The sequence below is a fragment of the Staurois parvus genome, unplaced genomic scaffold (assembly GCF_062004578.1).
Source record: "Staurois parvus isolate SC_StPar_1 unplaced genomic scaffold, SC_StPar_1.0 ptg000347l, whole genome shotgun sequence".
In the NCBI taxonomy this organism is placed as follows: domain Eukaryota; kingdom Metazoa; phylum Chordata; class Amphibia; order Anura; family Ranidae; genus Staurois; species Staurois parvus.
Window position 1 is genome coordinate 12,703,012 of NW_028318143.1, and position 14,125 is coordinate 12,717,136.

Here is a 14,125-nt window from a genome sequence, read left to right on the forward strand (position 1 = left end):
ACCCACTGACCACCAATGTAAGGAGCATTCTACCCACTGCTTAGCAATGCATGGAGCATTCTACCCACTGACCACCAATGTAAGGAGCATTCTACCCACTGCTTGGCAATGCATGGAGCATTCTACCCACTGACCAGCAATGCATGGAACATTCTACCCACTGACCAACAATATCAGGGGCATTGTTCTCACTGATCACCAATGTAAGGGAGCACTACAATGATCACTGATGTAAGGGGGCACTTTTCTACTGACCCCAATGTACATTTTTTCTTTGACCAGTAATGTGAGGGAACACTTCATTTTTCACTGTCGGCTCAGGCATTTGTCCCTGAACACATAGGGCCCTAAATGCTAGTACTACAGCATTCAGCCCCATCAAACCTCAGCCTGCCATAAACCTTGGCAAGCAGCTGGATGCTGCTCTTGTCCCTACTGGGTTCACTAAAACACCAGGAGGGATGCACAGCAGATAGACACCTCCATGTGCAAGGGACCTTAAAGTGGTTGTAAACCTCTGCCATCAAATATGTACAAAGCATATCTGTCTATAGTGTGTACTTGTCTCTATCCAGAGCACTAAGTGTCATTTCTGTCTGCTGCCTTGTTCCTCAGCTATCTGCATGAGTCACTTCTGACAGGTTTTCTTGACACCAAGAGAGAAAAGGTGACTGGGGAGGGAGCTCCAGCACACAACCAACCTCAGCTCTGTTCCTGTGTGCTGTGTAAAAGGTGGAGTCCCTTCCCTCCAATCAGCTCTCAGTCCTCACTGAGCTCTGCAGCGTGTAATTTCAGCTCTCCGTCCCCAGCTTTCTAACAGCTCAGACAAGCTGTATAACTATTGTAATTTGAATAGATGTAGAGAGCTACAGATAAACAGGTACAACTTATGTAGGAGGATTTGAGTAATCTTTGTGTATCACCTGAGGCTAGTGAATTCCCTGGGTTTATATAAGGATTTACAACCATTATAATAAGTTCAGAAAGGCTGGCCTAGATCCTTTTACTAGAAGTTGTCATGCGTTACTGCCAGCCCTGCCATTCTAGCCCACGTCCTAGGTTGGGTATACAGAAATCCATGACTGTGTGTAATGCCCTGTTAACTCCCTTTGTAGCATTTTATCTCTTGTATTGCTGAGCAGAAAAGGTTTACTAGCGCTCCTTGCCTATATATTAGTTGTCCTCTGTATATTTGTTGAATAGTATTTTTGCTATACTTTTTTTCTGTGAAAAAAACTCCTAATACAAAGAACATCTCTATTTAAATAATAATACATATAAATTATTTTCAGCTACTATAGATTCAAAGCTTTTGTTTCGTTGATTGCAGTTATTCATCATCCCAGAGGAAAGAGGAATACACAAAAAATATCAGTATCCCAGACAATTATAATATCAACTTTCCAATGTTTGCAAGACAGCGCATACTATGTAATTTTAGACACCCCTTTTGCCTCCAAACTCTCCCTGTAGGCATTCTGCATCCCAGGAGGCCGCCCAGAAAGAGTTTGAGACACTAAAAACAGCTTTTCATTTGGCAGACACTCTCAAGACCTCAGGTGGAATTATTTTATATTAATTATCTATATCAAATAAAACTGTAGAGAAAACTTCAAATTGGCTTTTATTTTATCAGTCTAATCAAGCAATATAATCATTACTTAGAAGAAATATGTACTGAGAACTACACTATATTGCCAAAAGTATTGGGACACCCCTCCAAAGCATTGGATTCAGGTGTTTTTTAATCACCTCCATGGCCACAGGTGTATAAAATCAAGCCCCTAGGCATGCAGACTGCTTCTACAAACATTTGTGAAAGAATGGGTCGCTCTCAGGAGCTCAGTGAGTTCAAGCGTGGCACCGTGATAGGTTGCCACCTGTGCAATAAGTCCATCCGTGAAATTTCCTTGCTATTAAATATTCCACGGTAAACGGTTAGTGGTATTATCAGGCAGAAAGTGGTGGATGACAGAGTGGGGTCAGCGCATGTTGAAGCACACAGTGCACAGAAGTCACCAGCTGTCTGCAAAGTCAATAGCTAGAAACCTCCAAACGTCGTGTGGCCTTCAGATTAGCACAACAGTGTGTAGAGAGCTTCATGGAATGGGTTTCAATGGCCGAACATCTGTATCAAAGCGTTACATCACCAAGTGCAATGCAAAGTGTCATATGCATTGGTGTAAAGCATGCCACCACTCTAGAGCAATGGAGATATGTTCTCTGGAGTGACAAATCACACTTCTCTGTCTGGTAATTCGATGGCCATGTCTAGATTTGGTGGTTGTCAGGAGAACGATACTTGCCTGACTGTATTGTGCCAAGTGTAAAGTTTGGTGGAGGAGGGAATTATGTCGTGGGGTTGTTTTTCAGCGGGTTGGGCTTGGTCGTTTAGTTCCAGTGAAGGGAACTCTAAAGGCATCAGCATACCTAAACAATTTGGACAATTTCATACTCTCAACTTTGTGTGAACAGTTTGGGGATGGCCCCTTCCTGTTCCAATATGACTGCACACCAGTGCACAAAGCAAGATCCATAAAAACATGGATGAGCGAGTTTGGGGTGGAGGAACTTGACTGGCCTGCACAGAGTCCTGACCTCAACCTGATAGAACACATTTGGGATGAATAAGAGCGGAGACTGCGAGCCAGGCCTTCTCGTCCGACATCAATGCCTGACCTCACAAATGGAAGAATGGTCAAACATTCCCATAGACACACTCCTAAACCTTGTGGACAGCCTTCCCAGAAGAGATGAAGCTGTTATAGCTGTAAAGGGCGGGCCAACTCAATATTGAACCCTACGGACTAAGGCTGGGATGCCATTAAAGTTCATGTGAGTGTAAAGGCCGGCCGACCAATACTTTTGGAAATATAGTGTATATAACTTGTAATTGTTTACTTAGAAATAGTTTGAAGTCACTGACCAGGAACATGCATGCAGCCAGTATGAAAGCAGCCAGATACCTAGCGCTTTCAAAAACAGTTCCTAGACTATGCCATTCTTTCAGCATTTATTTCTGTTAAAGCGTAGCTCCACCCAAAAGGGGAAGTTCCGCTTTATCGACTGCACCTTTGGGGGGCGGGGGGGAGCGGGTACCCGAATATGACAAGAACCGGCTCCCAATTCTGGTCGGATCGCCTAGGCAGTTGGAAATGGAAGGTGTCCTCCCTCCTTCCCTCCCTGTAGTCTTTTGGGACACGTGACAGGTCCCAGAAGACTACAGGGCCATTCATGAAGCGCAGCTCTACTTGCGCATGCGCAGTGGGTAACCGGCTGTGAAGCCGCAAGCAGTCACAGTCGGGTGCCCACACTGAAGATGGGAATCCAGGAATACAGGACGGCCGATGAAACGGGCTGCAGGGGACAAACCACGGGACCGAGGGACAGGTAAGTGACTGTTTTGTAAAAGTCAGCAGCTACAGTTTTTGTACATGCTGACTTTTATTATTTGACAGTGGGAGAGGGACTCCGCTTTAAGGTGCAAATCAGCTTTAGCATTTGTGTTATGGTTGGGAGAAAAGAGCTTGGCCCTACCCGCCATTAGAAATTATGGTGCCCTGTACAGCCTACCATACAGGGTCCCCTTGAACATACACAGGACAATAATGAAGCAGTGCACCAAGCACACTGTGCGGAATTGTGTGTACTAATAGTAGGAAGGACTTAAATGCCTTTGTATACAGGGCATACAGAGTGCAGGTGTCAGGAGTATATATCATGCAGGGTGCAGGTTCAGTAGTATATAACATACAGAGTATATTTTTTGGGACACAAGTCACTTAATGTTACATTACCTGCTCCCAAAAACATAAAAAAAAACCTCCTCTTTCTGGCCCAGGCCTTCTGTCTTAACTAATAGGGCCCAGAGAACTTTAATATAAATACTTTGAACAAGGGCTCATGGTAATACTCTGCACAACATGGAAAATAAAATGTCCCCTCTTTGCCCCTGGGTACCCTCACTGGAGTAATGGGCTGGTTTTGCCCCCCTATTAGCGGCCTAGACCCTAGCTACTTTATGTTGCAGCAGCATTGAGACAATGCTGAACAGGTGATATCATGGTGGTATGCTGGTAAAACGATGCGCAATATCAGAAATTTTCTGCTTCCCCAGCTACAGATCGGTATTTGTCTGAAGTCTTAAAAGACGTCAGAGGCAGAGAAAGCAACATCTAAGAGGCAAGTTATCTCTGTGCGGTCTGTGACTTTGCATATATTGCAGTTCCAGAATACAACTTTACATGCAATTATGGGTGAATCATGCAGTGCTCCTAGGATTGCTCTAGCAGGCGTTGACACTGATCTTCACCCTCTTCAAGAGCTATAATCAGAGAAGAATCTCCATCATCTAACACTTCCGGTGGCACTGGATGTCTGGGCTCTTTTTATGCTGTGTGGCTTTATCTGCTGTCCTCTGTCTCTGCAAGACACAGTTGTAACTTGGGACTTTTAAACAAAATATAGTAAGGGACCAAGGCCATTGGGGTATCAATCTTGATCTTTTGCAGAGAGCTGAATTTTTCAATAGTGAAAGAGTCACTTTAAAGGTATTTTAGCCCCTTGGTGCTGGTGCCTCACAGCCCTTTAAGGGGTTTCTGACGCCAGGAGGTGGGGCAGGGTTTTGGGTCATGTGACCGCTGTGATTGGCTGTCACAGCAGTCACATGATTGGAAAGCTCCCAATTGCAAGTAGCGATTGGGGGCTTTCCGTGAGGCGCAGATAACTGTTCCGGGACCACCCAAGGTGCACACTCTTTGCAGTTGCTTGTTACATTGAGTACGGAAATATAGGTATGTGGTCTCTCGGGGTCAAGGCCTAGCTGCCAATAGGCTGCATATTTGCGTACCACTGATGTCAAAGAGTTAACCCAAAATATGTGTTTCGTTGGGGTAGGGAAGGTTAGAACATCTGTTGGAATCGTCTTTGGAATTTGTAGTCCAACTGAAAAGAGTTCCCTCATTTTCTGTCCTGGTCTTTTTTTAAGAAGAACCTCTTTCAACCAGGGTGCCCAGGAAGATTAGTTCAGGGTAAAAATTAGGTTTTAAGGGCTATGTTAAAGCAGAGCTAATGTTAAAAAATGAAATATTTGCACACAAGTGGGAACTTAACTGCATGCTATGTCATGCAATAAAACAAACCCTCCTGTGTACATTTTCTTTTTCTGTTGACTGCCCGCACCCCCCCCCCCCCCAGCCACTCTATGTTGTTCCACATGCTGGACCCTATGTCAATAGTGTGCCCTGTAGTGACATAAGGAAGGAACCACAGGTCAGTAATTTTTTGATTTTGGAAATTTTTTAGCTGTGATAAATGTGGAAGGCTTCATGCACACTAGACATGAGATTCTGGCGTTTAGGTGTCGGTGGAAGGCATAAATGCTCTGACCCATCCCACTGTTGGCAGCCTGTGAAACTCTATGGGAGACTGAAAGCTGGATGAGGCTGGATGGTGCACCAACTGGTACCAATGTTTAGGGCAGTATGCGCACAGGGATGAATTCTCAAAACACAGACTGCTTGCGTTTTGAGCATTCATCCGGGGGCATACTGCCCTAAACAGTAGTACCATTTGGTGCACCATCCACCCCCGTTCATCCACAGCAGCTATCAGTCTCTATAATATCAATGTGCAGCGCTAATAAAAATGTATGTTATAATCAATGATGACCAGTGTGATTGTAAAAAAGAAAGGAAACATCATAAAAAAGAAATAGGGAATTGTGAATACTCCAATGAAGAAACAAAATGGACGGTATAACAATAACAAATGAAAACATGTAAGGATTTATATGTTTTCATTTGTTATACTGTCTATTTAGTTTCTTCATTGGAGTATTCACAATTCCCTATTTCTTTTTTATGATGTTTCCTTTCTTTTTCACAATCACACTGGTCATCATTGATTATAACATACATTTTTATTAGTGCTGCACATTGATAGTATAATGTTTTGTTTTGGTGGAGACAGAGGGTTTGCCACGTTGTGCTAGCTGCTTTACTTTTTCCTTTTTTGTCTTGCGCTCAACATTTATTCTTTAGCTATCAGCATCTAATTGAGTTTTAAAGGCTGCCAGTAGTGGTGCTGGGCGGTGCACCTGTTCCACCCACACCTAAATGCTGGAGTCTCATACATCGGGGCTAAATGCCCAGCTTGCATTAGGCCTAACACCTATAAATTACAAAAATAACAAATACCTCATTTTTTAAGAAGCTTTGGAAGAATCTACTGACATACTTGTATCTGTTATTAACATTTCTTTTGTTAAGGTTTACTGAGTCCTTAGAATCTCACAGTCCTGCTGGACTGCAGACGAGATAAGAACTTTGCTCAGTGCATACACTGTTGTCGGCTTTGTTACTGTAGCTATTGTTTGCTTTGGCTTGTAAATCACAAATTCCAAATATACCCTTTTATTGCAAGTATGGTAGGAGACTCCAGCTGGTGACTTTCAATCTTTTCCATATGCTCTAATCTTCTCAGTGCTTTGCTGCCAAGAATTTGTGACACTTTGTAACCCGTGATTTCTACGACGGAACAGAGATGTGGTGTGTGATTACACTGGGATATCGGTTATTAGTTGTTTTTGTTTCTTTCAGTGAGAAAGGGGTGTCATCCCCCCTCCTCCTTCACAGCCAGGATTCACTGTAGACCTGGGAGTATAGAAGTATAAATCCCCATAATCCCTTGGTGTTGCTGTTGGCAGCTGCAGTTGAGTTGTCATAACAGACCTTTATCTTGCAAAGAGATTAGCCCTATGGGAATCTGTTGCAGTCTGCAGTCATATATGAATACATATGTGTATTTGAACAAGAGAGAATCTTAAACAGTTCCAAGTGACACAATAACCTATTAATGTCACAGTGAAGCTCTCCTGAATATTTGACTTAAGCAAGCTTTACAACTCTATACAGATGTGTTGTTGGAATAACATATAGCCCTGTCTCCTATTCTGCCACATTATTCTGTGCTTGCAAGCCTGTACATCAGGGTTCTTCAAACTTTCCAAATAAAGGGCCAGTTTATTGTCATTCAGGCTTTAGGGGGACTGGCTGTGCATAGTGGAAGTAAGCAATGCCCAATCTTTGGTATTAGGGGGAGAAATAGTTGGTGCCACTGGAAGGAATAGTGCCCCATTGTTGATGTGAGTGGAAGGAATTATGCCCCATCGTTGGTGTCAGTGGAAGGAATAGTGCCCCATCAGTGGAAGGAATTATGCCCCATCGTTGATGTCAGTGGCAGGAATTATGCCCCATCGTTGGTGTCAGTGGAAGGAATAGTGCCCCATCAGTGGAAGGAATTATGCCCCATCATTGGTGTCAGTGGAAGGAATAGTGCCCCATCAGTGGAAGGAATTATGCCCCATCGTTGATGTCAGTGGCAGGAATTATGCCCCATCGTTGGTGTCAGTGGAAGGAATAGTGCCCCATCAGTGGAAGGAATTATGCCCCATCGTTGATGTCAGTGGCAGGAATTATGCCCCATCATTGGTGTCAGTGGAAGGAATAGTGCCCCATCAGTGGAAGGAATTATGCCCCATCGTTGGTGTCAGTGGAAGGAATAGTGCCCCATCAGTGGAAGCAAATTATGCCCCATCGTTGATGTCAGTGGCAGGAATTATGCCCCATCGTTGGTGTCAGTGGAAGGAATAGTGCCCCATCAGTGGAAGGAATTATGCCCCATCGTTGATGTCAGTGGCAGGAATTATGCCCCATCGTTGGTGTCAGTGGAAGGAATAGTGCCCCATCAGTGGAAGGAATTATGCCCCATCGTTGGTGTCAGTGGAAGGAATAGTGCCCCATCAGTGGAAGGAATTATGCCCCATCGTTGATGTCAGTGGCAGGAATTATGCCCCATTGTTGGTGTCAGTGGCAGGAATAATGCCTCAAGGGCTTGATAAATGCAGGCAAAGAGCCACATCTGGCCCCATGGTCACAGTTTGGAGACCACTGCTCCACACTGATCTACAGTGATAATGGTCTACAGTGATAATGGTTTGTGCAGTTGCTCTGAAAGGGTTAAATTAGAAATTCCCAATCACCAATTCTCCAAATAATTGCCAGAAACAACAACAATTGAGAGTCCTTTCACAGCCTCATGCTGGGTCTGAGCTGTGATCTACTTAGTTGCCTCCAGGGGTCCTCACTTCCCCTGCAGTTAGGGGTATATATAGCAAGGAGGGGTGGAGTCAAGAAAGAGAAAGTGTAGTTAGTGGAGTGAGAAGCCCATGTGGGCCCTTGGAGAAGAACTAGGGCCTCAGCCAAGAACATGAGTCTTCCTTGAATCAGCCATCCCCTTTGGGAAATTGCCGATACCTTCTTATGTGGTTCCTTCCAGAAAAACTGATGAACCCTGTTGAGAGATTACTTTGTCATTGGGCAGTAGAACTGAATATTTCCAGCCCTGAATAATGGAGCCACATTGATAATGGACTGTTTTGTTTCTAATGTGTGTCCAGTAAAGTGGTGTTCAAGCAAAAAGATGGACTGAGTCTTTTTATTCTGGTGGATCACGTGGTGGTCTATAGTTGGGGTGTCAGTACAGAGACTGGTTTCACAACCGCTAGTTGGATGAGCTAGAGTCCGGTGTTCGGACGAACACCCCAGAAAGCTAAGTTTAGTCCAAACCTGCTCATCTCTACTTCTCTGTTGTTCCTGTTTTTTTTGTGCGATGTTAATACATCTATAAAAAACATACAATTTGACCACCAAAGGTGTTAAACTGCACTAAACTTTTCATTTAAACTCTAAATGATTACATTGTTATTTTAAAGTGCCAATATAAGGCAGAATCGCACAGGAATGCCTACTGAATTCCCGTGTGGTATGATTTTGCAGTCCATTCATATGAATGGGCTTAAAACCAAACTGGAACTCAGAAAGACTAAATGCCACACCAAATCGCATGGTACAGCTGTTCTTTGTGATTTGGTGCCTGAAAACGCATTGCGATCTGCATTTGAAGTGTCATTAACAATACATTGGCACCCGCAGCAGAATGCAAGGACAATGCATTCCAGCACAGTGGGAGAAACATGCACGGAATGTGCCTTTCCAGCACCACATTCAGGTGTGAACCAGCCCTCAAGGAAAAGTTGAGGTGAGAATAAGCATTGGGGATTAGACCATACATTTTTGAATAACTGAGTGCTTGGCATGGGGTATGTTCTTGGGTTTTTCCAAAAAGGTTTCCTTTTTTCTTTCATTTTTTTTATTGTTCTTTGCGTGGCAAGTGTAGGTAAGTTAGAGAGGAACAGCAGACAAAAAGCTAAACTCACTGTTCACATACATATATGGTTAAGGCTCCACTTGTGCGACTTGTCATGAGACTTTGGACACATAAAGTCACATAAGTCGCAGCCCATGTACAGTATTTCAATGGAAGCTGTTCAAATCTATGCGACTTAAAGTGCAATGACTTTAAAACGGCTCCTGCACTACTCTGATGCAACATTCATGCAACTTGCGTGCTATAGCCTGCAATGTGAACTCTCAAAAGTCGCATGAAAGTCACTTCTTAATGTTATCAATACGACAGTTGTGCAACAGTCAAGCCAAAGTCACATCCAAGTTGCACCCATCTTTGAACTTTGGAGTTGCACTAGTGTGAATGGAACCTTACTTGCAAATGGATCTCCTCTAGCCTCTTTCAGCCACTTTCTGTCTATATACACTTATTCCAGCACCAGCTGCACATCACTGCTATGGACAAGTTCCTTGATAGTGACAGTGGTAGACCATATTTGTACAATGTGTGTTTACAGCCACTTGTAATAAGCACCAAGGACATAATTGCTAGACAGCTGTCACCCTATGATAGGAAGTCTCTGAAGTAGGACCTTTAGGGCAGGATCACCAGGTGTTCTTTTAACCACTTGCCTACCAGGCACTTTCAACCCCTTCTTTCCCAGGCCAAATTTCAGCTTTCACTGAAGGACATTTGCACGGTTATGCAACACTGTACCCAAATCAAATTTTTATAATTTTTGTGAGACAGATAGAGATTTATTTTGGTGGTATTTAATCACCACCGGGTTTTTATTTTTCGCTAAACAAACAGAAAACGACTGAAAATGTTTTAAAAAATCCTTTTCTTCAATCCTGTTATAAAATTTTGCAAATAAATAATTTTTCTTCTTCACTGATGGCCAATGATGAGGTGGCACTGATGGGCACTAATAAGATGCACTGATGGGTACTGATGAAAAGGCATTGATGAGGCTGCACTGAAAGGGGGCACTGATAAGCAGCACTGATGGGCACTGATGGGGCTACACTGATGGACACTGATGGGGCTGCACTGATGGACACATAAGCTGCAATGATGGACACTGATTGGCACTGATGGGGCTGCACTGATAATCATGGCTCTGATGATCAGTGCCCTGATTATCCATGTAAATGTCCCCTATCACAGGAATGGCGGTTATTGGCTTTCCTTTCTTCACACTGTGACAGTGCTGAGGAAAGGAAATGCTGATAACCGGCATTTGTTTATATGTGATCAGCTGTGATTGGACACAGCTGATCACATGGTAAAGAACCCATCATTGGCTCTTTACCCTGATCAGTGATGCGCTGTGTCCGAGAGACACATCTCACCACCGATCACCTCGCTGTGCGCCCCCGGGGGCCGTCATTGTACAATAGGCCGGATGGGAAACGGTTAAAGAAAGCTGCAGATCTGAAAAGACAGAGACCATCATTTAAATATGTCTAAGCCTCTATGAGATTTTAGCGATTGGGTTTAGATTTACTTTAACTACTGACTATGATAGGAATAAGCTGGCATCGCCTTCTAATTAAATTAAACAAAATATGCCAAAATTATGTGAAGCATACTTTGTCTGCCAATTGAAAGTGACTTTTATTTGATTTTTATTTCACCCTGTTGTCATAATTTTTATATGAACTGAAAAACAAAATGTTTATATTCAATTTTGATTTGTTGTAAAAGTTTACTACACACCTGTGCCAGCGAATTCATTTTCAGTCTGGTTAGGGGTATAGAAGCAGTTTGCAGACATCACCACAATCTCCAATCAAGGCTGTTATTTGTAAGTTTCATTTTAGTAAGGAAAATATATTAAAGCTGAACTCCAGGCACAAACAAGTTATTTATATATATGCCTCAATACTTTACAATCGAAATCTGCAATAGAAATGTACGTTTTGGTGAGATACTCCCAAAAAGTTGATCATTTCTAAAGGGATGCAGACACTGCAGCTTTTCTTCATTAGTAAGTCTCTCACTGTTCAAGTACAACCCACATGATGTGTTTCTTATTGTATTAGATAATGTGTCTTATCCACCCACAGGTATACAAGAGCAGTATGGAATAAGGAGGAGTAGCTTAGACTAGTGTCTTATGCTGTGCAGTGTGATCTGAACTGCAAACTTCAGGTTTTGGCCCTATTCACACAGAGAGGACCCGTCAGCAGATCTTCTCGCTCAGGGGGGGATCTGTCCGTTGATTCCCGCTGAGAAAGTGGATTACATGTCCATGTCCACTCTGCATAAGAGCACAGCCCACTTTCCTCTATGGGCTGTCTTATGTAAATGGACTGTTTGTCCATTTACACCCGGCTCTCATACAATCCGCTAGACCAGGGGTCTCCAAACTTTCCAAACAAAGGGCCAGTTTACTGTCCAGTCTGTTGGGGGACCGGATTGTGGTCAATGGGGGTAGAAAATGTCCTAGGCCGGGCATCGATGAGTGTAAGCAATTCCTCGGTGTTGTGTTCAGTTGCATAGTGCCTGTGGTCAGTAGGAGAAAGAATAGTGCCCTGTCATTGGTATTCCTGAGAGGAATAGTGCCCCATCATTGGTATCAGTGGGGGAATAGTGCCCAGTCATTAATTTCAGTGGATGGAATACTGCCCCATCATTGATATTAGTGAGAGAGGAATAGTGCCCCATCATTGCTATCATTGGGAGGAATAGTGCCCCATCATTGATATTAGTGAGAGAGGAAAAGTGCCCCATCATTGCTATCATTGGGAGGAATAGTGCCCTGTCATTGGTTTCAGTGAATGGAATAGTGCCCCATCATTGATATTAGTGAGAGGAATAGTGCCCCATCATTGCTATCATTGGCAGGAATAGTGCCCCATCATTGGTATCAGTTTATGGAATAGTGCACCATCATTGGTATCAGTGGGGGAATAGTGCCCAGTCATTGCTTTCAGTGAATGGAATAGTGCCCAATCATTGGTATCAGTGGGGGAATAGTGCCCAGTCATTAGTTTCAGTGGATGGAATAGTGCCCCATCATTGATATTAGTAAGAGAGGAATAGTGTCCCATCATTGCTATCATTGTGAGGAATAGTGCCCTGTCATTGCTTTCATTGAATGGAATAGTGCCCGATCATTGATATTAGTGGGAAGAAGAGTTCCCCATGCTGTTAGTTGGGGAAATTATGCCCCACTGATGGTGTCAGTGTTAAGAACAAAGTGGGAAGAATAGTGCCCCAAAGACTGGATAAAGGGTGGCAAAGGGCCACAGATTGGAGACCACTGCACTAGACGGAAGGTGAATGGATCCCCATCCGTCTGTTTTTAGTGGATTGGGCAGATCAGACCGGATGCAGACGGGTGTAAAAGGACATGTCCGTTTATATCTGTTGCTTTATAGAGAGTAATGGAGTGTCCGATCAGGTCCACCTGAAAAACGAACAGGTGGACCCGATCAGTCCGCAAATGTGAAATGGGCCTAACTATCTTCTACTGTTTATATTTCAGCAACGCTATGTATATTAGCTTAAAGAGGTGCATCTTCACATTATCAGTCACAGTTTCTATGGGTGTTACTGAAGTGATTTTCTAGCTTTTCCTGACTCCTCTCACCAACCAGTGCACAGCTAAAATGCAAGATACTGCAGAAGCACATCTACAGTAAATACAGTATATGGTGCTCTTCAGTTACATTCAAACACAGTGCACAGTAGAGTGCAAGGCACAATACACCACAATGCTCTAGTTTTGAAATTCTATGTACATTTATACATTTATGGTAAGAACACCAGGGGTAGTTGATCTAGAGAATATTTGCTTGCCTCCTGTGGGATCAAGAAGGATTTTTTTTTCCTCTGCTGGAGCAAATCGGATAATGTTCTATTGTTTTTTTTTGCCTTCCTCTGGATCAACTGGGGTATAGGCAGGGGCGGACTGACCATTCGAGCACTTGGGCACTGCCCGAGGGCCCGGGGTCAGTAGGGGGCCCCATGAAATGCCCCTGGTACCTTTTTAATAGGCTTTTTTGAGTGTGAGCAAGGACACAGGGGCCCCATGATCCCCTATTGCCCAGGGGCCCCATGAGTTGTCAGTCCGCCCCTGGGTATAGGATTGTGTATATGGAGGTGTTCTATTTTTTTCTCTTTAGAGTTTAGAGGCAGGGGTGTTTAAAAGCAGAAAAATACCCACTACCGGCACATCCTGGAGCAGCGACGTTTTGGCAGAAAAAACGCCCAGCACATGTAAATGCGTGTAAATGTGTCTAAATGCGCGGTAACTCTAGGCACGTTTAGTGCTTGAGCATTATTTCATTTTAATGGCCAGGATAAATTATTATTCTGGCCAATGAAATTAATGAACTCCCAAGCTTTTGATGTACCTAAATGCATTATACATGTTTACAGGTGTCAAGCGTTTTCCAAAACGCTGCTGCCAGGAGGCAAGGCATCGAGGAGACATAGCAAAATGTCCTGTGTGGATGATCTTAACCTACTAATAGGGTTGGGGGCCTAAGCTTTTTTGCTTTTCTCCTTACAGGTATTAAGAGAAATGGGACTTAAAGCTAGGGGTAGCATAGTGACTAAATGGTTAGCACTTCCACCTGGCAGCACTAGGGTCATTGGCTCAAATCCCAACCACAGCACCACCTGCCTAGAGTTTTCATGTTCTCCCTGTGCCTGCATGGGTTTCCTCCAAGTACTCCAGTTTCCTTCCATACTCCAAAGACATGCCGGTAGGTTAATTGGATCCTGTCTAACCTGGCTCTAGTATGTGTGTGTATGAATATAAGTTAGGGACCTTAGATTGTACACCCCTTGAGGGTTAGGGACTGATGTGAATGTACAATATATATGTAAAGCGCTGTGTAAAATTGACAGCAGTATATAAGTA